Source organism: Ochotona curzoniae, unplaced genomic scaffold (genome assembly GCF_017591425.1).
Source record: "Ochotona curzoniae isolate NIBS_2020 unplaced genomic scaffold, NIBS_Ocur_1.0 contig_1, whole genome shotgun sequence".
Lineage (NCBI taxonomy): Eukaryota > Metazoa > Chordata > Mammalia > Lagomorpha > Ochotonidae > Ochotona > Ochotona curzoniae.
In genome coordinates, this window is record NW_024464918.1 from 32217418 (window position 1) to 32244131 (window position 26714).

Genomic DNA, 26714 nt, shown 5'->3' on the forward strand with positions numbered 1-26714 from the left:
GAATGTACAGAAAAAAAAATCACAAAAATTTACCCGAAAGAGGGGAAGGATGGGAACTTATATGTGCCAAGGAGCTCCCACATTCATGAACACATGGGAATGCACAATCATAAACACACACATTTGCACACATATACAGAAAATAGTATACAGTAATGGAGATGTGTCCCTTGCCACAAGCACAAAGGGACAGTTCCAGAGGTATCCTGGTTTGTTTTACCTGCTGCTTCCAGAGACCTCTTCATACCACAAGAAATAGGATCTTAGGGCTCAGAGTGGGGTAGGGGCCATTAGATCTTACTTGGAGAGTTTACTGTGCCCAGGTGATATGGCCAGTGAGTGGCTGAGGACAGCTGGGGGCCACTGGAGCATATGGCCACATAGCCACAGCCAACACTACTCTGGACCCTCAATTCTGCAGCTCTATCTTTTGTGCCACAAGAACACTTTCACTCATTCTAAAGGAATTCCCTTCTGGTCTGGTATCTTCACAGAAGCCAAAATTTACCTGACAACCCACTTTGCTTTTATCATCTATATATGGTAGTGAATTGCAAACTGGGCTGTGCCTTTTGGAAACATTAAATGGAAATTGCACTGACATGGATCAATAACGCTTGCCCATTTCCCCATGTTCTCTGTTTATTTTTAGCTCCTTTATAAAGGTCAATACTTGAAGGAAAACCTCCGTATCACCTCTGGAATATGATCAACTAATGACCAAGGCACCCTCCCCCAAATTCATTTTATTGAAAAATATGAATACATTCAGACTCAGCAGGAATTTGTATGCCTACTCTAACTTAGATAATACTTTACTGGGAGAAATTGTGAAACTCACAAAACTCCATCCCTCCTTTGTGACACTCTATTTTCTTCCACTTGTCTAGTTATCTAAGTCTTCTTTCTCCACAAACAGAGAAATACACACGAATACACACAAACTCAAAGGGAGAGCTTAAGGCTGCTCAGAAATGGGGAGGGCTATGACCCTACCTTTGCCTTCTTTCCTTATCTATCAACATTTAGTGCATGAAGACAGCTGCAACCCCACTGAGGACTGCCATGAGTTGAGTTGTGTAAAATTGAGTTTTTAAAGAAAAACCCTGGGCTTTGAAGCAAGTCATTGGGGCCTGCTTCTCCGTAGGGGTTGCCTGACTCATCTCTGAGTCAAGCCTAAATGCCCTCACACAACTGGGTTCATTGATGCAAATAAAAACGAGTTTCTCCAAAGTTTGAAGTATACTGGGATTATGAGAGTTACATTCTCATGGCTGCATCCTCAGGAACCAGACCCAATCCTGCAGTGACAGATGTGCTTAGAAAGTCTCGACAGGGGCTAGCATTGTAGTGTAGTAGAAAAGCTGCCAGATACAGTGTTGGCATCCCATATGGGTACTGCCTGGAGTCCTAGATGTTCTACTTCTGATTCAGCTCCTTGCTAACGTACCTGGGAAAGAAGTGGAGGGCAGCCCAACTACCTGGGCCCTTTCACCCAAAGGGGAGACGTGGAAGAAACTGCTGGCTTTGGACTGGCCCAGGCTGCCTGTGTGGCCTTTTGGGCAGTGAATCAGCAGATGGAAGATCTCTCAATCTCACTCTATCTCTTTCAAATAAAAAATAAAAAATTCTTTAAAAAGCAAAGATCAAATGATGTCACTGGATCACCTGGTGGAAGCCTTTCCTCACAAGAACTCTTTAGAGCACGTGTGTCCTCATTCAAGGTGTTTAATGGGAAGCCCCGACAGCAGCTACCAGATGGAACGCAGTTACCCTGAAATTCTCAGCAAAATTTTACTTGGCAGAATATGTATGCAATTTTTTCTGAGAAGCAGGCGCATATCTTATACTCCTCAAATGAGTCTGTGACTATTCCTGCCTGCAAATGTTTAATATCCTTTACTTTGGGCTGATGTGGTGTAGCAAGGTAAACCTCTGATTGCAACACTGGAATCATATACCAAAGAAGACAGGTCAAGTCCTAGCTGTTCCACTTCCAATCCAGCTCGCTACTAACATACCAGGAAAAGAAACGGAAGGTGGCCCAAGTGCTTGAGTTCCTGCCATCCATGTGGGAGATTCAGATGGATTTTCCCTGCCCCTGCGATTGTGACCATTGGGGAAAGAATCCAGAGATGGAATATCTCTGTCTCTCCATCATGATCCTTCCACCTTTGAGGCAAATAAACACATTATTTGTTTGTTTGATTTGATAGTTGGTTAAGAACTATTAGCCTAAAGCAGAGGTCTACAAAATTACTGGATTACGAATCTCAATGCAAAATAAATTCTGAGTATGCATATATCATGTCCATGCATCAGACGTGTCCATATTTACTAAAATAGGTGCACTATAAAAATGTCAAAAACAACAGCATGTAATAACTCTAAGTAAATACTGTTATAAAATACATATATTCTTTATGGGGTAGGCATTTTGCACAGCAGTGAACAAACTGTTTGGGGTTCTAGCATTCCATTATCAGATCGCTTACCTCAAGCTCTGGCTCCTCTACTTCTAACTGCAGCTCCCTGCTAATGTGCCCTAGGGGAGGCAGCAGGAGATGGCTCAAGGACTTGGGTCCCTGCCATCCAGGTGGGAGACCCAGATTATAAAATTAACTGCATTAGTAACATCCTGCAGCATTCTGGGTACTTTGGCTCCAACATCCTGGCTGTAATAGCTCGCTTATTAATGATGCAGTGAATGAATTTCTCCCTTCCAAATTTACCCTGGAATCCTCCTTTAGGATACACAGCTGTTTTTGAGTGGGAGACACTCTTCTGTATTTGTTATTTTTTTCTCCCCAAACCATATTTACATCTCTTTCAAGGATGGCTTCTTGGTTTCATTAAAAGCTAAGTTCTGGGCCCGGCACAATAGCCTAGTGGTAAAGTGCTCACCTTGTACATGCCAGGATCCCACATGGGCACTGGTTCTAATCCCAGAGGCCTTGCTTCCCATCTAGCTCCCTGCTTGTGGCCTGGGAAAGCAGTCGAGGAGAGCCCAGAATCTTGGAACCCTGCACCCGTGTGGGAGACCCAGTAGAGGCTTTGGGTTCCTGGCTTCGGATCGGCGCAGCTCCAGCCATTGTGGCCACTTGGGGAGTGCATGATCAGAGAGAAGATCTTCCTCTCTGTCTCTTCTCTTCTCTGTATAGATAAAAATAAAAATAAATCCTAAAAAAGAGCCAAGTTCTTAGTGTAACTTCACCAGAGAGCAGAAACTAATGAGTACCATACGTCAGGCCGACCATTTCCCAACTTGACACAAGCCTTAGCCACCTTCTGCTGCCTTTGGTTCTTCAAATTCTACCCAGCATTCTCTAATTCCTTCAACAGCATTTTCTGATAAACAAACTCATTTTTAGACAGTCAGTATTTTCAACTTATTACCTTCTCTTGGCTTAGGACAAGAACAAGAGGAACAAGAAACATAGGAGGAGGGAAAAGTGTTTCCTAAAGATATGTGGCACTTTTGCTTCTACATGAAAGTTAAAACAAATTTTGGAGAGAGGCTTCAAAACACCTACCATTTAGCATAATGACATGTTATAAAGATAAAACATTGCTGAAAGTGTGTAGAGGTTATTCTCCACATCTTTATAATAATAGTGGCTTTATATTTTTGTTAGCAAATTTCTCAAGGAAAAGTATCCACTTTATTCCAACACGTGTATTCTGAATAGTAGTTGATATAAATCCGTATTTTCAATTAGTATTCTGATTTGAGATTAATGGGTCAATTTATAAGATTTGATTGGATTGCTATCATTTCTAACATACAACTTTGTAAACAAAGAGCTTATCTTAGAATGATTCATCAATTTCTCCATATCATGCTTGACTACACAAATAAGCGACATTTCCAATTATGTTTTGCATTTGCTTTTATTCTTTCCAGAATTTTACTTTTTTATAATTTGAGATCAGAGATAATACACATAGCATGCAAACTTTCATTTGTGGATTCATTTCCCAAAAGCCTACAATTGGGCCAGGTTGAAAGTTAGGAGTGGGAGCTCAATCCAGGTTTTCCATGTGGTTTACAGGAATCCAATTACTACAGTTTACCATTGACTCCCTGGATTTGAAATGGTGGGAGCTGGAGTCTGGTGCGAGAGGCAAGAGCTGAACTCTGGCACTTTAATGTGAGATGCCATGGTTTTAACATCCTGGCTAAACATCCATTTCCAGAATTACTCCTTTAAAAAGATTTATTTATTTTGTATGAAAAGCAGATTTGCAGAGAGAAGGAGAAACAGACAGATATTCCATTTGCTTGTTTATTGCTCAAATGGCCAGTGCTGTGCTGATTCGAAGCAAAAAGCCAGGAACCAGAAGCTTTTTCCAGGTCACCCATGCGGGTCCAGGGTCCCACAGGCTTGGACTATCTTGTTCTGCCTTCCCAGGCCACAAACAGGGAGTTGGATGGGAAGTGGAGCAGCTGGACATGAGCTGGTACCCATATAGGATTCCAGTGCTTGGAGGTGGTGAATTAGCCATTTGAACTATTGCACTAGGTCCTGCAATACTGCTTATGTCTTATTTTACTCACTGACTTTGGCTAAAAGAACAGGAGAGATACAGATCTCAACCCTCACATAACTTCCTAGTAAGAAGTAATTTTTAACAGTCATGGATAAAAAAAATAAAGTTCTAGAATTTTCTTCCCATCCTCCTAGTGGTCTGTTTTGCAAATTGATCTGGAAACCCAGTCTAGATAATTCCTAGTATCATTCCTAACTGGAAAAATGACATATTAATGGCTGTTATGCTAGAAGGGAACTGGTTGTTACAGTGTGACTACTTGAAACTCTTAGATGATCCTCCCACTTGTGGTCCTTCCTGAAGATCCCAGGGAAACTGTCCATCCAAAACCCACCAAGAGAGGTCTAAGGAAGGTGACTAGGGTATGTTTTCTCCAGCTCTTAAATAAAAGAGCTGGGAGAAGAACTGGATAACAATAGCAGGCTCCTGTCTCAAAGGAAGAAAATTTAGTTCATACAAATTGCATCTGGAAGCCCCAGCAGCCCCAAGTGCAAGAGGTGACAGGGCCATGTGTTTTCACAAGGTGTTTCTGGACAGCTCTGCTCTGCGTGGGAAGAACTGCATTCCATTTTGTGAAGAGTACAAGTTTACTAAATTTAGCATTGTGATCACCTAGATTTTTTTTCCTGCTTTGAACCTAGTATTCAATATTTGGCATTTTTAAGGGATGAGAGATCAAGGAGTGCAGTATGTACCACTGCAGCTGGCAGTGACAAAGTCACATGCAGAAAGCAGCTCAGACAACCTGGCCCAGTGACCGAAGCTATTTCGAGAATCTGAAAGGATAGTCACTCACTCTGAGGGAAGAACTGATTGCTGCAGCAGCAGGCTTTAGTTACCTACAAGTAAAACTTTTAAGATGTTAACTTAAAATAATAGAGGCTGGTTTTAAAATAGACAGGATCAAAAGGTGATCTGTAGAATTACCCTGTCCATTTTTCCCACAAATCTCACCTTTCTGTTGTTACAGAACTCCCAGTGATTCTTTAGCCCTCAGTTCCTTTCAGGGGCTCACTTCACTCCTAAGGACAGTCCTTTACAAAAGCTAAATAAGGTTAAGTTGCATTTAGGAAATCAAGTTGATGGTGGCAGAAAAATACACATGCATTCAAATTTATTTCTTTGGGGTTTCACTTATGAAAAAAAAAACCAGCAAGAATATAATCCAACCTAGGATATATTATGTAGTTCAAGAGATTCCATCTAAACTATGGAATAACAAGATACTAAATATAATAAATGTTAAACTTTTAACATCCTTCCCATTATGTCTTATAGAAAACGACAAAATAGCTGTTACAAATGACATTTTTATTTGGGCTACTTTTTTTTATGTATATATGCACAGGTATTGGTATTATAGTTCCTTCAGGAAGGTATACAGGTTAACTGAATCATCATTGGGTTTCCATTACAATGTTTGCATATTGGATTTCCCGTGCTTAATTTCCCATGAAATCAGACCCTCCACACCTCACCAACCCTGACCAGCCCACACTCGGCCCCCCAAAAGGCTTGCTTGTTCCTATAGTGAAGGATGAAACCACAGGTTACTATTAGAATTTTTGACCAGATAAATTTATTTGGGCTGTTTCACACAACACTGGTAAATAGCAGCCAAAATAATAGCCAACTAATAGCCTTGTGAATGTTGTACTTATACTTAAAAGTCACCTATTAGATGCCAGTACTACATTTTTTTTTATCCACAAAAAGGAAAAACAAAGATATCGTTTAGAAAAATGAAAGGAATCATCTAGAGTTAACATCAATTCAAGCTATCAGTTCACATTCAAATCAGACTGGGAGACCTGGCCATCTGGTCATATACATTGACATCAGAAAGTAATCTAACAGCAGTAAGTAAAACTGGGTAACTAATTTCCTAAAGTTCACAAGGCACATCAAGATTTAAGCACTGATCAGTTTTTCACACATTCTTGAAACTAGAGAGAACAAAAACTTGTACTTTGATTTCAAACAAAAATGTTATTTTAGACACCCCTATGTGTTTTCTTAGGATGCCCCACCAATTTGTCAGCTCCCATTGCTTTACAGAAACCTAGAAAATGAGCTGATTTCAAAGCTGTCAGTTAGCTGGCTCTGTAACAGCTGAGAACCAAGCACGTGAGGGCACAACCAGGCCCAGCTGTCACATCTACTGTCACACCTCCTGTGTTTTCTCCAATCAGAAGTTAGCAATCTTCTGCCAACATTACTGACAATTGGAAATCCAGACATATTATTTGAAGTGGAGGCACTTGTAAGCCCTTGCTCAGTAAACTATCCTGACACAGGCATAGAAACCAAGGTTCCATTTTCAAGGTGGAGAAGAGATAAAGGCTGAAATCAATGTCAAAATGCTTATCTGAGGGTATTTGGCACAGTGGTTAAGACACCACTTTGGATCCCCTGCACTCCATGTCAAAGTTTCTACAATGGAGTCCCAAGTCTGCCTCTGATTACATCTTCCTGTTACTTTGGCAACCAGGATGCAGCAGGTGAAGGCTCTAGTAGTAGAGTCCCTGTCACCCATGTGTGAAACCGCAGGGAGTCCTGGTTTTGACCTGGCCCAGCCCTACATGTTGCAGGTATTTGGAAGAGTGAACCAGTGGATGGGACCTCTCTTTCAAATAAACTAAATAAGTAAACATTTTAGTATATGTGCTGTCAAAGCGAGTACAAGAGTAAACATTTTAAAAACTCTACTGAAGAAATACTTTTTGCCATTAAGGAATATTATTCAACCTCAAAACAGAAAGAAATTCTAATATATGCTATAATGCGCATGATCCTTGAAGACAGTATGCTAAGTTAAACAAATCAATCACAAAAAGGTATCATTCCACCAGTATGCGGTAGAACAGTCAAAACCAAAGAGACTTACCAAGAAAAATGGTGGGTATCAGGGGTGGGGGAACAGGAAAATGGGTGTAGAGTTCCAGTTTTAGGAGACAGAAGATTTCTGGACTGGGATGGTAGTGATAGCTGCACACAAATATGTCCAGTACCACTGAATTGCACACTTAAAAAATAGCTAAGTTGGCATACTTTACACTAAATGTGTATTTTAGCACAATAAGAAAGAATCAACGTGGGGGCAGGCATATAGTACAGTTGTTATAGTTATTAAGACACTGACCACTTGGCGTACCCACATTCTATATTACAGTGTCTGGATTCAAGTTCTGGCTCTGCTTCTGATTCCAGGTCCCAGGTAAGGTCCACAGGAAGGGAGCACGTGATGGCTGAAATACTTGGGTTGCTGCTACCAATATGGGGCACAAGGATTGGCTTCAGCTTGGCACAGCTCAAGCAGTTTCCAGATACTTGGGGAGTGAACTAGCAGATGGGGGTTGGGAGGAGCGGAAGTCTGTCTTCCGCCTTTCAAATAAACAATGATAAAATTTTAAAAAGACTTTTTCCATCAAACCTTCATACCACTAACCACCTATCATAAAAATCAAAGCCTATATGAAATAATTCGAGTTTAAAGTGGAGTGTCTTAACCTGCATTAGTAACCTTTCGAAAAGAGAGCAGCCAAGGAAGGCCTCCAAAATTCAAGTACTAAAATCATCCACCCCAACCACATCCCCAAGCCAGGGTAGTTCCGTGAAGGAATGTCTAAAGTCTCTAAGGATAACCAGAAGTTCAATCATGGAATGCCTCTAGCTACTCATCCAAATAAATACAGGTCCTCTGGGCACAAGAACTGCTTGACTTAGCAGGAAGGGAGGCCTAGGGTCAGAACTCAAGTTTCCACCTCAATCTGGGCTCCCCGAATGCGGTGTTCTCTTTCTCATCAGAGCAGAGGCATGACAGCAGTGCTCTCCCCCAGCCTTTCACTCAAAAAGCAGAACGTGCAAACCTGTTTGCAACAATCAGGAGCCTTCTGTCATGAAAAATCTTTGCATTTAAATAGTAAGTCTTCCTAACGTTACCCAAAAAGATAGTAGGCCTCCCTGAACATGCACTTTCTACCTAGATTCCTGTACAAACCATAGCTTCACAAGTGAAAGTAAATGAGATTCTAAGGGAATTCATTAGGTGATAATTGCTTGCTGCAATGTCAAATTCCAGATAAACCCGTAGGTGGAATTGTATCCATGCAGCTGATGATTATTTCTTAGGTATTCATTTAGAATGTAAAGTCTGCCATTTTAACTGGTATTCAGAGATCTGTCAATGTGCAAACCCAAGTAGCTCAATTATTTTGCACAACTATGGAAGTGACTTATCTAGAAACAAATGACAATGACAGATTAAACGGCTATCTTGCTAATGTTAGCTATACCCTGTTGAGCCTTTCCACTTTCTTAGGCAACCAATATAGCAACTATAGCGAGACATATTGCTTAGGCCTCTAATCTTAACTGTGACATTTCCTGTCTTCTGCTCCATCAATAGTGACCTACTTGCTATACCATGTGCTTTTCCAACTGAGGCTTTTGATGCTTGCACATGGAAAACACAATTATTTTTATATTTAACACAAAATGGAGCCATGAAACATTTCAAATGAGTTCCAGCTCAAGCTATCCCTGGTAATCTTGTGTGGTGGTAACCTTTTTTCATCTCTGTCATTGAGAAACATAATTGTTATAATCCATTAAAAGCAAAGATTTTATTTTTTAATTTTTTATAAAACCAACTCATGAACATGTTACATAATATCAATATCTATGAAATTGCAAAACTGGCAAAAGGTTAAGAAAACTGTGTCCTAACTTCTTATCTTGCTTGAAGAACTGGCCACAAATGGTCATTGAAAGTGATGGGAAACAATGTGGTTAGTATCACATAAGTCTGAAATTGTTATAAAAATGAAACAATTATTAAAAAAAAGACAAAATAAACAGAGACAGAATGTAAGGGTTCAAAAAGAGTCATAGCATCCTTTTAATTTTTAACATTTATGTATTTGAAAGGCTGAACATCAGGGAGAAAGAGACTGGAAGAGATCTTCCATTGATTCAGTTCACTCTCCAAAGGACTACAACAGCTAACACTGGGCAAGGCTCAGGCCAGGAGCCAGAAACTCGATCCAGGTCTTCCACATGGTTAGTAGAGATCCAAGCACTTGAACCACCATCTGGTGCCTATCCAGGGACATTAGCCAAGAGCCACATAAGAAGTAGAGTATCCAGGTCTCAAACCAGAACTAAACATGGGGACACAGGATTCCAAGCCATAGCATTACCTGCTGTGTTAAATGTCAGCCTCAGAGGCACAGAATGTGTCAGGTAAAACTATGGGCAAAAACTAATGCCTAGCACAAAAACCTTACAAAACAATATTCATGGGGTAATTCAATGAAGTTGATTTACCATGCAAAGTGAAGCTGTTGTTCACAAAAATTAGAAATAATCTCATTGTTACAAATTCATATGTAAATATGACACAGTAATTATTCAAAAGTTCAAGCCATTTATTGTTTTTTTTTAAAGATTTATTTATTTTATTTTTATTGGAAAGGCGGATATACAGAGAGGAAAGACAGAGAGGAAGATCTTCCGTCCGATGATTCACTCCCCAAGTGAGCACAACGCCCATGCTATGCTGATCCAAAGCCAGGAGCCTCTTTTGGGTCTCCCACGCGGGTGCAGGGTCCCAAAGCTTTGGGCCATCCTCCACTGCTCCCGGGCCACAGGCAGGGAGCTGGATGGGAAGCAGGGCCGCCGGGATAGAACCGGCACCCATATGGGATCCCGGGTGTGCAAGGCGAGGACCTTAACCACTTGCGTCACCGCACCGGGCCCCAAGCCATTTATTGTTAACTTTCACACACACCCTAAAGAAATGAACCCAGGGTCCAACGCACTAATGAAGAACACTGGTTCTATCAGTGAGGCAGAAAGAAAGATAAAGCTATCATCTGCTGGTTTACTCCTCAAATATCCATAACAGCCAGAGCTGGCTTGGGAACATAACTTAGGTCTCTCACATGAGCGACAGGAACCAAACTACTCAGAGTCATCAATACTGCCTAGTAAAGTCATTACTGAATATGTAAATGTCTAATAATCAAATCACCAAAATAGATGTCAAAAGTCTGCAATAAACCTACTTAAGTGAATTTCCAAAACTGGCTATACCAGTTCAAAAGCAGCTGCATCGTGCATCATAAAAGACCTTTCAAATCTCAGTGTTCACACAGAAAAAAGCACATGCTTCATTTTGCTTCTGCCAAAAAAAAAAAAAAAATCTGACCAAAAACCAACCAACCAAACAAAACCCAAAAAGCACTCCTGCAAAAAACCTCCCTGCCACCCTCTAGAGAACTTGGGAAACATTCCAACATGTATGTACCTACTATGGATTCTTTCTCATGGTCACTGCTTTTGCCGAAAATTTTCTATAACCTCATGCTGCTTTCACCCACACAGCCTTGAAGGCGAAAGGGGTTGGGGAGTACAGATGAACCATGAAAGCCAAGCTACTGTAGGTGAAAACCACCCTGTCAAAGGCAGGCTGGCTGTTCAACCACATACCTGCTGAACTTAAATAATAGTGATCAATTAACCCTGTGCTTTCATTACTGACCTAGTTTTCATTGGATCCTGATGAGCTCTCACACAATTACCCACCAGGTCTACACAGGAGATGAAGCACGGATAAGTGAAGGAAGAATGGGGTCCTCACTAGAATACACAGGGGAAAATAAGATGTCAACACCATCAAAACAGCCTCTTCCTTTCTGATCTTTTACATGTATTTTTTTAAATTAGTCTCAGATACATAACATAAAAGCAATCCAGAAGAGACTTACACACCATCAAATTCAGAGTTTGTTTTGTTAATTTATGTGGTGACTTAGCTCAGAAGTATACTTCAGGGGCCAGTGTTGTGGCATTGTGGATTAATAGCCACTGCCTGCGATGCCCACATTTCACATGGAATGCTGTTCAAATTCTGGTTGCCCTGTTACTGAAACAGCTCCTTGCTAATGTGTCTACAAAGATAGTAGAAGATGGTCCAAAGTGCTTGGGCCCCTCTCACCCACATGGAAAAATTGGATGAAACTCTTGGCTCTTGACTTTGACTTAATCTGTCCTAGCTACTCTGGCCTTTTGGGGAGGGAACCAGCAGATGAGATTTCTCTCTCTCCCTCTCCTCCTCCCCTTCCTCCTTGTCTTCCTCCATCAATAACTGATTTCCAAATGAATAATACAAAAAGTATATTTCATAGTAAGCAACTCTAAGGGTGTTCTGATTTTGTGGGAAGACTACAAAGTCAGAAGCAGGAGTCAAGCAAGTGTAGCCCGATACATTGTGCTGAACTGTATAGCTTTTCAGGTTACGTGGGCAAAAGCCTAGAGAAGGATGAACTGGGAAGAGGATGATAATCCATTTAACTAAGTGGTAATATTAGTTTGGCAAGCCAGAAAAAAAATTACCTCACAATAATTAGCCAGAAACACAGCAACTGCCAGAATAACAGGAAAAGAAAGCATAACAAAAGCACTTTTTTTTTTTGTGGAGAAGGGTCTAAGCTGAGAGCCAGGACGTTAGTTCTGTCAATTCCTTCCCAATTAGTATGTGAGAGAAAGCCAGTTTTCAATTTGCATCTTCATAATTACCTCTGAATAATTAAGAATACGGTTCTGAGGATAAATCATTTTAGTAGATACATGAGTTCAAATAAAAAATTATGTGTATGCCGTGAAAACAATTTTAAGTGAATTTGCCACAGCAAATGATGATGCAATTATCATTCTTGCAGTTCACAATTTAGTCTTATAAGTAACTTTATTTTTCAAGGGTTTACATCAAATTAAAAATGTTGATAACCTTAAAACTGTAATCAATCAAAAAACTAGAGTATTAATTAAATTTCCTTCTTACCCTAAGCTCTGCTGTATTAAGTATGTCATTTCTCCAAAGATCTTTGATATACATCCTTTTTTATTCTCAAGCAGAATGGGAAGTAGATTTTTATTGTTTTACAAATTCATAGGAGAAAAAAAATCTAAGATGCATGCATATGCAGCTCAAGTGACAACTGATGTCTTCTTTTTTAAGGGTTTATTTATTTATTTTAAATGTAGTTACAGAGAAACAGAGGCAGAGACAGAGACCCAAAGATTTTCCAATCACTGATTCACTCCTCAAATAGCCAAGAACCAAGAACTTCTTGTGCACCTCCCTCTTATGTGGCAGGAACCCAATCACTGGAGCCTTCTTCCACTACTTTTCCAATATCATTAGCAGCCAGTTGGATTTGAAGTGGAGCAGTCCAGAACTGAACAGGCAAATACATGGGATGCTGGTGCTGCAGGCAGTGGCTTAATCTATTCCACCACAGTGCTGGTCCCAACCAATGTCCTTTGGTCTTAGTGTAGGAGAAAAAGATTATGGGTCATCACAGGTCAAAACTTCCAACATGCATTCTTTCATTCCCTTAACCATGAATCCATTATGCAAATAGCTTTTGCCCTAATAAAATTTATATTCTAGTTGGGGAGATAAATAAAAATACATAGGAAAAATGGGTAAATTATATAATTGAGCAAGTACCACAGAAGAAACAAAAATGGGGCAGAAAAAGGGGAACTACAGATTTTGCAGGTTAGATGAGACAGTGTGGAACCAGAGGGATTCCACTGAAGAGGAGGCACAAAAAGCTGGGACAGGAGGGAGGGGGCCATAAGAACAAAGCACGTGTGATCCAAGCAGAGGAAGAAGAAGTGGGAAGGACACTGCTAATGAGATCAACAACAAAGCAGCCAACATAGCTGGAAAACTGAGTGAAGGAAACAAGGTATGTAACGAAGTCACACAGATGGGCAGGCCCCATCATAGGGCCTGTGGGTCGAGGTAGCCTTGGGATTTTTCTTCTCAGCCGTGAAGAGCAGCGAAGGGACAATGACCACACGAACCTGAATCTGAATCCTGGCTGAGACATCTGGTTCCTGTGCCTCCAAGCAAATTACTAGTCCTCTTAGATATTAAAGTCTTAATTTATAAAAAGACACTCAATAAATAATAGGCATTTACAATTGTCAGTAATTATTAGAACTGTGAATGCTGCGATATGTACTTAACAAAAAAGTTACATTCAAATAGACATACTAGCAGACAATATATAAGAAATATAAAATTAGCAAGCAAATTATTTTCATCTCTTTTATTCAGTAAAGAGTATAGACTTATTCAGTACAAATAGATATAAATGAGAACATTCAAATTCATTAGGGTTGATTGTAGTCCTAATCAGAATAATTATTGATCATGACTCATTTTTGCCCTTAATTAGTTTGTATTGTGGCTTTTTTCTCCCTGTCTACCCAGATCTTACCATTTTGTGTCCATAAATGTGTAGCAATACAGTGGTTCCTACCAACTAGGCAGCAGCCGTGAGGTGATTTCATAATCACTTTGCAAACCACAACACATAGTAGACACAGTTGCCTGCCAACGCATATCCTTGCCAGCACATAGAAATATTTGCTTCTGCTAACACAATCCTGGTTTTCTTCAAGCTTATCTCCTCATTTCCTTAGGTAATGATAGTGACCCCTTGTTAGTGATTGGCTGAGAAATGATCATGAACACCAGTTCTGCTCATCAAGATCAGAAGTTCCCAGGAATTCTCTCAGTGATTCTTCATAATCTTCAAAAGCCTTGAAAATTCTGGGTCTGGAGTAATGTCTCAATTTTAAATCCCTGTCTTGTAAGAACCATGATCCCATATGGGCGACAGTTTGTGTCCTGGCAGCTCCAATTCCTTTCCAGTTTCCTGCTTATGACCTGGGAAAGCAGTAGAGGATGGCCCATAGCCTTGGGACCCTGCACCTGTGTGTGAGATTCATAAGAAGCTCCTGGATCCTGGCTTCACATCAGCTTAGCTTCAGCCACTGTGGCCAGTTGAGGAGTGATCCAGGTGATTCTAAACCCCTTTGTCTCTCATTCTTTCTGTAATCTGTTTTTCCAATAAAAATACATAAATCTCTTAAAACACTGTTGGAGACCAGTCAAAGAAAATATATCCATTTTGCCAAAAAAGATGATAACTGACTGAATGGATGAACTGGATCAGGATTATTGCTTGGGAGCTAAAAATGCAGTAACATAAAACATTATATAAATGTCTAATGGTTCACAATATGCAAAAAGCAGTATGGCTGAAAACCAAATGAACCATTCCAGTCTAATAAGCATTTTTTTCTAAGAGAAAATTATGGAATTATAAATTTAGCCCATAGTAGAAAGCAAAAAATGTAACACACAGAGATTTCATAATTTCATACAGTAGTTAAGAAACTACTTGCAAAATGGAGTGAACATTTTAAGTGGTGATAATTTGCTAAGAGAGCATAATTAAAACAGAATAGAGATGGTGTGTTAGCTGTTGAAAGGGTCACTACCAGTATTTCACTTAACTCTTTCATTGCTAATCTGCCTCCAGAGTAGAAATTCATTCAATGTTAGGATGGTATTTAATGGTAAGACCTTGCCAGGACCAAGGAAATGGTAGAAAAATATCTGAAGGGGTTGGAAACAACACAACTTAGGTAGAACAAGAGAAACAACATGAAACACCAAAAGTAAAAATTATAAAATAACCGAGGAGATGAAAATGGAAACTCATCAGTAAAAACACTGAAGGTAAAGAAAAAAGTGATAACTGTGGCAATAACTGCTACGTGGCACATTTAGCCAGGATAAAAAAACAAAACAAAACAAAAACTGGAAGTGTGACTAGTTAGGATTCCATACTCAAGAACTCATCAATGAAAGATCAATCCACATGTCTTCTGTCTAAAGCAACCAAAGTGCATGTGCCCTTCTTTCCATTTCATGCATCCCTGCTTTAGTTTTTGAGAAAGCTCCATTTCTTAGGTGATGATGAATATGTCTATTGCTAGCAGACTTGCAGTCTTGTTTCTTAATGCTGTGGGGAGTGATGAGGAGGGCTCAGAGTGTCCCTGGAAAGGATAGGTAAGGTTGGTGACAACTGAGGTTTTGAGAGACTAATTATTTTTGTACTGTACAAGGCTGTCAGAGCATGTAATATCCCATTAGCAAAACACACTGGAATGCTCTAAGAATGTCCTCTGAGAATGGTCAAAAAGGTAGTTAGTCTTGCAAGGAAAAGATTAATGATGACACTGATTGTAACAGGGTTTTGACAAAACGAGGTTCTTACCTGATAAGAAAAAGAAGCAGAATATCAAAAAGAAAGAAAGAAAAAAAAACATGGCAGAGAGGGGACAGAATCAAAGAGAAAAACTGATATTAGGGAAGCTTAAAAGGTTAAGGGGAACTTATTTGACAACTCAGATGAGTGTGCAAAGAAAGAGGCAGATATTTGACATTTTAGACACTGAAAAGCAGCTTTGAGAAACCACCAAAGCAAAACAGCCCAGGACAAATGGTGATGGGCACAGGGAGGGCATAAGGTGACTCATTCCAGAGACATCTAGCTCCACTTACCTGGGACCTCCCTTAAGTCTTTCCAGTTCCCAGGCCCAAAGTTGGAAGCAAAAATCCTGGGATATCCAAGACAGGTGCTCCTGCTTTATAAGATCCAAGAAAACTAGAGGGGAATTAAAGGGGGGGGGGAGACCTTGGGAAAGAGCACAGGCAACCTCAGAACCTAGGGAACTATATTACAAAACAAAATAAAATATGTTAAACAAAAAAGAATGCAAGAGATGAAGGACTAAGTAAGACAAAACAGAGGAATGCTTTGACAAAATTATTCAATAAATAAGTACCAAATATTTTGAGTGAAATAGACATATTTACCAATTGCTGATAATGTTAAATAAATCAACAGTAGTTAATTAAAAAAAAATCCAAGAAAAAACAATGTTTGGGCCCATGGCCCAACCTAGAGTTGCTCATCTGCTCTGTTGCCTTGCACATGTAAGTACCTTTTACACTGAAATCACTTCATTTTCTACTAGTTTCTTAAAAGGCAAGAACAAGAAGAAAGCACCTACGTTAAGTGAGGCTCCATATCTCAAATGAGACAGAAAATTGGGGTCCGTGATCTCCTGCGATCATTTGAAGCCCTGTCAGATGGAACATAAAAGGGCAATCCTAATGGCCTTAATTCAGGCAGCTATGTTCGATTCAGTGGACCTAAAAATTTCACCTGGCCACACAATCTGCAGGCCTGCCCAAGCCACTGGATCACAAGATAGATCGGTGTTGGAGGTACTTCTTGAAAAATGGATTTATAAATGAAAACTGTTATCAAAGTTTAAAGCCTTCTGGTATTATTATTTTTTTTTAAAGAAGACAAGCCTCCTAGACAAATGTCAAGCATCTCTGTCACACTGAGCTTTGGCCAAACACATCATTTAAGTTCAGCCCTATCTTGTACCACAATGACAGCCCCCAATTCTGCCATGGCCAAAACTAGCAAGTTACCTGCACTGGAGGACTAAGTAGTCCAATTTACCTGCAGCTTCGAAAGACAGAAGAGAAAGACACTTGAGGAAACGCTGGAGTCAAACCGGACATGGTCAAGGGTTACTGGAGCAGCACGGGGATGAACTGATTGGCACTGCACATCCTTATCCAGGGCCTCCCTCAAGCCCTCCCAGCCCTCAGATCCACTGAAAACAGAAGTGAGGCTTCTGCTGAGAGTGAGGCTGTTGTTAGTTGCAAAGGAAGACCTGTGAGTCAGATGGATTTTCAAAAGATATGAGGGGTCTGCAAAAGGTACATGGAAAATGAACGTTACCAAAAAATGATGTAGATTACAAAATGTTTTTGAAATATTTTGAGGATAATAAACGTATCTCTTCATTTCGGTTTTCCTTGAACTTTTTGAAGTGTCCCCGAATGGAAGGTGATATGGGAACAAAGAGGAGTCAAGTGAGATGACCTAGACTGGAGTGAAAATTGGAGACTACCTCAAAAAAAAAAAAAAAACACAGGGTAGGCAGAAGAGAAGAAGGCAAGGCAGGCGAGAAGGGTAGGGATGTGGAAGATGGGTGTGCAGCAGTGGCTGCAAGTTCTGTGAAGTGCTGAGACTGGCCCTCTACATCTTGCTGAGCACTGGTGTCAGGCTGCTGCTTCCAAGCATCAGGTAAACATCTTCACGCGTATCCTCTGAAGGCCTTGCAGAGGTTCAGCTGCAGCTCTTTACAGGCTCTAATGCACCTGGCAACTATTTCTTGAATGACTTTTCTTGGAAATGTGCTGCAAGATGAAAAGCATGCTCCCCACCCACAATGGGCTTCCAGTCTAGAGGGGGAGAACACAGGACCTCAGGATTCTGCCCAAAGAAGACCACAGACCAAAGAGGGTCACGGAAAAGCTCCAGTGAAAAGCTTGAACAAATATTGAGCTAGCTACGCCGAGGAGATGTCTTACCAATGACAGGAACTCAGTTAGCCTTCATTAATTAATTTCAGCTCAATTTGATTAGTAGTGATTACCTGGAACATCATTTAAGGATGAGAGCTTGTTCTTATCACCACTGTTTTTATTATTGTCAATTAAAAAGACAGATCTATTCATTGTAGCACACCAGGGCATGAGCTGCAAAAAGACTGTATTTTACCTTTGACTGGGGTGAGAGAGTGCACTCATAATTTCTCTAATTATGAGGCCTCGTTATGTCCTATTTATTGCATGACAAAAAGTCTTAAAAGCCTTTAAAAAGAGCACATTTTGCTCACTTGAAGTGTGTGTGTGTGTGTGTGTGTGTGTGTGTGTGTGTGTGTATGTATGTGTCTTAGCATAAAATGTACTTGGCAACCCCTAACATAATTGGATGGCTACGTCTTGCAAAAACTTGATTTCTTTTTAATCAAATTTTTAGAACCATACTGGGTTTTTTGCCAGTACTGCAATAGTGAGCAATAAATACATCATTAGATCAATGGTGGTCTGATGATGGATTACTCAGAAGATAGTTCCAGCCAAGAAGAACAAGCCTATAAGTCTCGTTGTGCAAAGATTAATAAAATATTGTTTAGAACATAGATCCTGAGTTAATATAACAAGGAAGAAAACACAGAACAGGACAGTCAGGGGTTTTCTAATGCAAGGATATTGATCACAGATTTTCCAAAATACCCCAGAGCAGCCACACTATTGCAAATGCCTCTGATTAGACCAAGAGATGAGAAGGCAAAAGTTATGTAAAAAAGAAAATAACCAAGGGAAGGCCTGCTGCTGCAATAAATTATTTAAAGAGAGCAGGGTGAGTGTGCTATGAAGACAATATAAAACAGAATCAATGCCCCCAAGAAACCCCAAACCATCTACACCTCTATAAATTTCTTACCACCCTGTCCCGGCATTTTACTGGAGGTATTTCTTTTCCACTATTCTCCTTACCCACCCTGACTCAGATCCTTCACTTTTTACCCAGTTCTTTCTCAAAGCTTTTCTTTTGTTTTTGTGTGTAACCCAGGACACTCTCTGGTTATGTTTCTCAGGTTGTACCAGGACAGAGTGTGTGAGGACACCGAGTAGTGCATCTGTGTGACCCTCAGTTTCCTATGGACACTGTAGACCGGGAGTATCTAATGCATTTCACACATCAATATCACTGCTCTCCTGCACTTTTTTTCCTTTTGATTACTATTGTGGTTAAGTCCACAAAGAGCTAAAGCTAGAGCACAACTTCTATTGGTGCAGAACTCTTCTCAATTGGACAATGTCAGCAGACCCAGAAATCTAATGTGAAGGCAGGAGCTTGAGAGATGTGTTCGAGGAAAAAAAGTAGTAAAAATGTCTAAAATTAAAGAATAGGTGACATTAAAGAGGGCTAGTAGACTTGAAAAGACAATGTTTTACAAGCAGGTTTTGCCACAGGCACGAAGAATAAGGAAAGAGGGGTCAAAAACTTAAAAAGAATTTATCAAACCAAAGTTTGATGCCATAAGTATGCTATGGCCCCCAAAAAAGGAGTTAAAATAGTTGCAAAGAAGCTTGCAATGACCTATGCCCCAGTTTCCAGAAAAGCAGCATTCTACTATAGTTTTCTTTTCACCAGCCACAAATCAGTCCCATTTTATGATCACTGATTACTATATCTGAGTCTTTTCAGATTTTTCTAAGTCTATCCAATCATGTAGAAGTTGGACAAATGAAATATAAGAAACTCATTTTCCAGCTTAAAAGCATTATTAGTAACCTAACATGACAGTGGACAAAACAGCACGGGCTAGAACAGAAGTCCAAAGATTCCCCACCAAGGCTTTGCTGCTGTTTCGCTCTATGACCTTTAGCAAATTATTTGCCTCTCTGGGTCAAGGCTGACTGGTTAAGGTCAGGGTCACTGAGCCAGTGATTATAAATGGTGGTTAACTTTACTAGAGAACTCTCTTCCAAGGTCACATTCAATGCAAAAAAAAAGTGAACAAAAGGGTAAAAAAAATTGCAGATGATTTGTATGACTAAGCATAACCCTATCGCAACACCACAACTCTAAACAAAAACAATTCAAAACACAAGGCCTACTTCTCAGTTATTGGTGTCACCTTTGCATATGAAAGTCAGGATTAAGTATTATTCTTTTGTATGCTGGGTTTGCTTATTTGTAACAAAGTGGAAAAAAAATCATATTCTCAAAAGATTGTTAAGATGAGTAACCTATCAACAAGCCTGCCAAGTATTTCTCTAAAGAGAAACTGCTCCATAAAAGTCCCAGTAATGATCCTGAAGCTGGGAATAATCCAAGTTCAATTCCTCAGCCTACCCATGTGCTTTTTTTCCATTGGGGAAGTAAATATTCCGGGCACTTATGACCTCAGAGAAGTTGTCTGGCTGTTCAAGTTCTCAGGTGGCAGAAAGTGGGAAGAACAACTTTTGATAAAGCCTTTCTCTTTCAAACCTTATTTGGAAGTCTTAAATGGGGAATTATGCCAGTCTAAAAAGAACAGGATTCAAATGTCAGTATCGAATTATTTAACAAAACCTATTTGGTGATAATAAATAAAACTTTACATTAATTTCAGAGTAAGGAGAGGTAGCAACCAATTCTTAACACATATCTCTAATGTGATGAGGAAATCTTTGTCCCCAATTAACTGGAAAGGTCACAAATACTTCCAAAGTGATATGAGTATCCCTGGGGCTTGATTGGTGAATGGAAGTAACAACAGACTCTCCTGGCCACAGTGCCCAAAGGAGACCCTTAATGTTGTAGAAGCTTGCAATGGCGGCTGAAGTGGGTATTTTACGTCCAGCCCTGAAAGCCACCTCTTGATAAGGATTCTTTATCCATCAGGGGTAAGATATCCTTCAGGAAGGGATGCCCAACAATGAGAATTAGGATGGGCTAAATCACTCCAGGACCTCCAAGGAGCCTACGAGACCAGAGTGAGGTCACGAGTGGAGGGACTAAGAATGCAGAGGGTTGTTAAATGACCCTGCCACCCCAGACAGGTCTTCTTAGAATTGGGCCCAATCTCAACAGGAATAGCTGAGGATTCCAAAATACTTCCAAACATAGCACAAAAGAGGTCCATTGTTGAGGACAGGGAGTTAATGCATTACCTATACATTTTATAGGGTCAGTAAATGCCACCTGAAAATATCTGAACAACTATATGTTAAACCAACTCACAGACTATAATTGTTTTTTATATGATATGATTATCTCCACTCTTTCTCAAAATATGGCAGAGATGCCTGGCGTCAGAATCACTCCAAGGTGCCTGTGAAAAACACAGGTTCCTAAGCTCCACCCCAATCTCTGACTGAATCACAGAGCCAGGAGGCTGGCCCAAGCACTGCATTTCTAAGGAGCAACCAGTTGATTTCATGGTTCATATCAGGGTAAGAGCACTGCTGTGTCCTTGTGCATAACCCACGAGAAATGTAAAACACTCAGAGATCAGAAATTTGTGACTTCTCCAAAAGTGTTCCTATATCATCAAAATGAAATTTCACCGCTTTCAGTGAATTCTTAAAACCACCCCCATTTACTCTACCCACATATAATGATTATTAAAATGTAATTATAAATAGAAAATTATTGAGAAACATATCAGCTTCTCAAAAATACTGCCTTTATTGTCACCCGCAATAATTACACTATTAAAGGAATTAATAGTTTTCTAAAGTATCAGTCATTTGGCCGCAATAACTTATTAATCTTTTATATTCCTCCTATACCCTTTTAGTCACCAAAATTTTGTGATAAAGCCTTTTTATTATTTTTAAACTATAAATTGTGAGCCATTGCAAGCAGTGATTAGGCTGAACAGAAATTTATGTCCCCATTATAAATTCCTAAAAGCATGTTTTATTAGAATTACTAAGGCAGTCTTGGTGATAGCCTGCCACAAAGCTCTGCTTACTTCTAATAATGTGTTGTTGATGCAAACAATCCAGCTTTAATGCAAGTGCTTAAAAAGCAAATTAAGTAAATAGATGAATAAATAATAAAAAAGCAAAATCCAGCTTTTGATATCATACCATTGCAAAGCAGTAAACCAGTGTTGCATGGGGATGCGGCGAGCACCACATTTCTTTTCTAGAGGAATGATTTTTTTTTTCTCCTCATGCTTCTCCCACCCCCAAACCATAGCTGTTATTACTTCACAACATACAGTTCACCATTTCTAGAGACAAAAATCCCCTTTCTCCCTCCTCCAAGCTGCAAGTTCAGGCCAAATAATGAATGAAAACGGAACTTGGGAGGCAGGCTTTGTTTGTGGTATGTTGTTTCTGCTACAGGCTGCCCCCGACCCACGCTCCCTTCCCCCCACCTCCCAGTGCAGCCCCACAAGTGTACACGCTGTGTTTTAACAGATGGGCCGGCTGGCGGCAGCTCGGCTGTAAAACAGGAACGCGGAATCTGCACCCGGTGGTATTGAACTGAACGCTCGTAAAGTTCACGGACATACACTGACCCAGACAGACTGGGCAATGCAGACAGCTTGCACGCGCACGCTCAGCTCGGAAAGCCCGTCTGGGCTGCCCAGGGAAGTGCAAGCCTTGGTCTCCCACACCCACCTCTACCACTCACTCTGCAGCACACAGACAGGCACAGCTGCACCCGCAGACACACACAAAGCGAACTACACGCACCTCAATGTTTGCCTGTATTTTCAAAGATCGGAACAGTCCTCGATCCTCCCACTGAAGTCTCTACATAGCACTCTCAACAAGCTCTCACGAAAAATAATCACAAGAAGATACCGCGTCGGATTCTCTGGAGCCTGCCCATCCGGCGCCCTCGGAAAAACAAGCTGCCTTGCCCGCTTAGCGCTGGGAGGGAAAACAGCCTCTGATACAGACCGAGTCAGGAGTCAGGCGTCAGGTGTAACCTTGACGCGCAGTGATCAGTTCTATCTCAACTTCAGCCCCGCAACACACACACACACACACACACACACACACACACACACACACACACACACACACACACACACACCCATCGGGCTGGCGGGGTCTCCATCGCTCTTGCCCCAAACAAACGCTAGGATGCAAGGAGGGGAAGGGTCCAAGCACCTGTGCGTGTTGGGGGCGCGGTCAGGGACCTCACGAAAAGCATTTCCTCATAAAGTTTCACATCCAGAGGCCGTCGATCCCTGGAGGTGCCCACGAAGATCCCAGGCTCCTGCCTCCGCATGTCACGCGGGTGCCCATTTTCTTGAACTCCGGGGAGCCGCCCCCTCTCTCGCCCCAAACCCGTGCGCACTCAGTGGACGATTCGCCGCGGCCGCCGAGGCCCCGCCGTGGGGTCCTGGACGCTCGCCCTTACAGGAATTGCCTTCCGCACATCCCCTGACCCCACGGGCCCCACCCCACCTCAGGATGGCAGCTACACCTAGTGGGTGCGAACACAGAACTGCGTTCCTAAGTCGGGATGCTTGGAAAACAAGAAGTTGGCGCGTGGGGGCAGTGACGCGGGGCCAAATCCAGCCCAGCACGGACCTCTCCACAGCGACCACACTCGGACGCACCGACCGCCCGGCTCCCGGACGCGCCTGTCCCCTGTCAGCTCGCCGGTCGCGCACCGGCGCCGAGGAGGTTCTCACCCCGCGCGCGGCCACTCACCCTCCTGGTTGAGTCCCGCTGGCAAATCGAAGCTTCTGTTGTGGGTGGGTCCTGGGTCCCAAGTTGCCGGGAGTCGGCGACTGCTCACTCCCCAGTGCACCGGGGCACCAGGGCTCGGGCGGACACCTCAGGAGAAGCACTACCAGCCCAGCGGCTCGCGCTCAGCAGTCGCTCCCAGCGCGTTGACAATTCACCGATCCCCTCAGCGACTGAGGCGGAATGCAGGGCAGAGACGACTCGGCTCCCGAGGGGGCGGGGCCAGAACCCTGCACCGCCCTCAAAGGGGCGGGATATTACAGCACTCCCTGACTGGCGCGGTTGTAAGCCAATCGGGGTTGCTCTAGGGTCCCGGGAGCCCGTGGGCGGTGCCTAGTATCCGGGCCCGCCTCGAGGCCGCTGTCCAATCGCATGCGTCGGAGGCTGGCTGAGGGGACGCGCCAGCGGCCGGGAACTTGGCGGCTGCCGAATGCGGGGTCGTGAGGCGAGTGCTCCCGCAACGCTCTGGTGGGACTTGGTCACTACCGGAGAGAGAGGCGACGGGCCCGCAATGCCCCCGGCTGACACCTCAGGGCCGCGTGGGTGCCCCTAGCTGTGTGGCAGCGCTGGCCGAGACCCGGTGGACCTGGCCGGTCCCGGAGCCTCAGAAGCGCGGAATTTGACGGTCCTAAAGGAGCCCCAGCCTTGTGGGGAAGCTGAGGCCCCAAAGAGGGTGAGTCCCGGGCCGGGTCGCCCAGGACTAGCGGAAGCCTGGGTTCCGGGCTGAGAGGCGCGGGCTCCTCGGAAAGGTTCTGGTGGTTGTTCCGTCGCTCCGCTGAGAAAGTTCCTAGGTCGCCGCCGGGCCCGCAGCCTTGCTCTGCGCGCCTCTTGGCCTCCTCTCCCCGCCTCGAGGCGCACTTGGCGTTGGCGCGGCCGCGCTGCTTACTGGAGTCTTGAGCGCTGGACGCTTCCAGAATCCGCTGGACCTTCCGCTGTGCGGAGGGATTCTCAGTGGTGCCCTTCCCGGGACCAGGAGGGGGCCCGCAGTCATCGATCTCCACAGACTGGAATCATGGGACTGAGCGCCCTTGCCGCTCCCCCGTCGGGGGTCTCAGCTAGCAGGGAGGGAGAAAGGGCAAGAGCTGAGATCTCTGGCTGCCAGTGGCTCAGGGTCACTCCCCGCAGTGGAGCCCTGGCCTCGTGGTTTTTGTGCTTGGTTGCCCATGCCAGTGCTGCTCATCCCTTCAGTGCTGGACTCCTCAGCCTTGTTTTAAACCCTTGCCTGCCTGCAGGATATACACTCTGAACGACTGAAGATATGCAGTTCAAAGTAGAGATGGATATCCTAGCTTTCCAGGCTGAGGCAAACAGTAGTTTGTGGTGTCTCCACCTCTCTGCCTGCCGTGGGTAGGCACCCCAATCATATTAGTAGGAATACAGGCATATAGGCAGCAAAGGGGTCAGCATACCACTCACCCTCACCACCCTGACTTGCAGTCCATGCCTACTGAAGGTGCTTGATGGTCTCACTCAGTTCCCCCGGGGTCCTAAACGTTATCCTCTCAGCGTGCTGTGCGAGGGAGCTGCAGGTGTTATTTTCACCTGCTCTCTGTTGGGTCCTATATCATAACCAACCTCACATGAGCAGTTCTGCTGAGCTCACTTAGAGGAAGGCAGGCCCTGGACCTGTAGCTGAAAGTAATAAAATGTCCATTCCTGCAGCCAAAGCTGAGAGAAAGCCCATAGGCTGGCTGTCAAAATACAGACTAGGATCAGGTTAGACCTTACCAGGTCCTGAGAAACTAAGAGTAATGCAGAAATCACACTCAGTTAAGTTCTTCCTTATCTGGATGGGAAGGGCTATTTGGGAAGACCATCTGACACCATCCCCAGGGGTTTCTTAGTATGCTGGTAAGTGGCCCAGGACAATGGTCTTTATCCACAAAAAATAGACCAAATGAATGGAATATGCAGCAGAACTCTGTGCAGGTTCTAGTACGTCAGAGTAGCCAACCAGCAGAGAAGGCTAAGAAGGCTCTAGTTCCAACAGAACATCAGTCTGTTTAAAAAATTGTGTTCTGTTTGCTTGAACTTTGCTAGCCTCTCCACTGAAGGCTGCCATAGGAATTGTCAGGAAATTCTCAGGGAAGAAAAATATTTCCTAGGCTTTCTCCTCTCCCCCCAACACTGCAGATATTAGCTAGAGAAGAGGCTTGCCACCAGGGCTCAGTCATGAGACCCTGGGAAGGTTTTTCATGGACCTATTGGTTATTCTAAAAATCATCTCAGAAATAGGATTCCTGGGTCTACTGTAGTGTTTAATTTGCTGATGAAAAGAAAGTGCTTTCATAAAATAAATTGGAATTAAACAGGTGGCTTTCTTGTCCAAATTTCTAAGGTTTTTCACTTGGTCCGAACTGACCCAATCTATGGGTTCTTGGACAACTAATTGGTCTAATTTTTCTTGTAGAATGAGTAAAAAAAAAAAAACCCAACACATTTGGAGAATATTCACATTTTTCTACCATCTGTGAAGAAATTGGTTGTCAATAGGAGCTTACTACTTCAAGTGAACTTAAAATTTATATTCCTTTGGGTGCCAGTTATCTACAGGATCTTTTGAGTTTGGGCCATCCCCACAGTCTACAAAGGAACAAGGGATATGTCTGAATCCATGTCAATACTGTCTATGAAAGAAATAGAAAATCATGGTAATCTAGACATGGAAGTTGCTTGTTTTGCGTATTTTACTTTTTTCACTCAGATGGATAAGGAAATGTATGGTATGACTTGGATATGAGAAGATTCCAGTAGGACTATGGAAGTGGGGCTGGTCCCTTTGTAGATGGTAAGCAGATTTGTCTTCAGGTACAATCAGCCATAATCAGACACAAACAATATTTCAGAACCCTTTAAATTTCATCAGGACGCAACCGGTAGGAGTCCTGGACTCTAATCTGAGCAGCCGCAGTGGGACTGCTCCAGGCAGTCACTTAACCTCCCTTTACCCTTGCTTGCTCGGCCATAAAATGGCAGTGGCAGAATTGACCTACCGTGTTTAGCTGCTTGAGGGAGACAACCATGACAGTGGCTATGAAACATTATAAATTCATGGCACTTCTGTGCTACTAACTGCCAAAAAAGAAGATAAAATGATGTTAACATGGCACAATAGCTTAGTCCAAACATGCAATTTCAAGTACAT

At 42.5% G+C, this 26714-nt stretch overlaps 1 protein-coding gene across 2 annotated transcripts in view; it reads right to left on the reverse strand.

The window, feature by feature from the left end:
• MARCHF3 (membrane associated ring-CH-type finger 3) overlaps positions 1–23731 on the reverse strand; it is a 151694-nt gene extending 127963 nt beyond the window's left edge. For both annotated transcript variants that reach the window (XM_040969882.1, XM_040969799.1), the window contains exon 1: positions 23534–23731. The gene's annotated coding sequence lies outside the window, so the exon portion shown is untranslated. The remainder of the gene's footprint in view (positions 1–23533) is intronic.
• Between the last annotated feature and the right edge of the window lie 2983 nt (positions 23732–26714).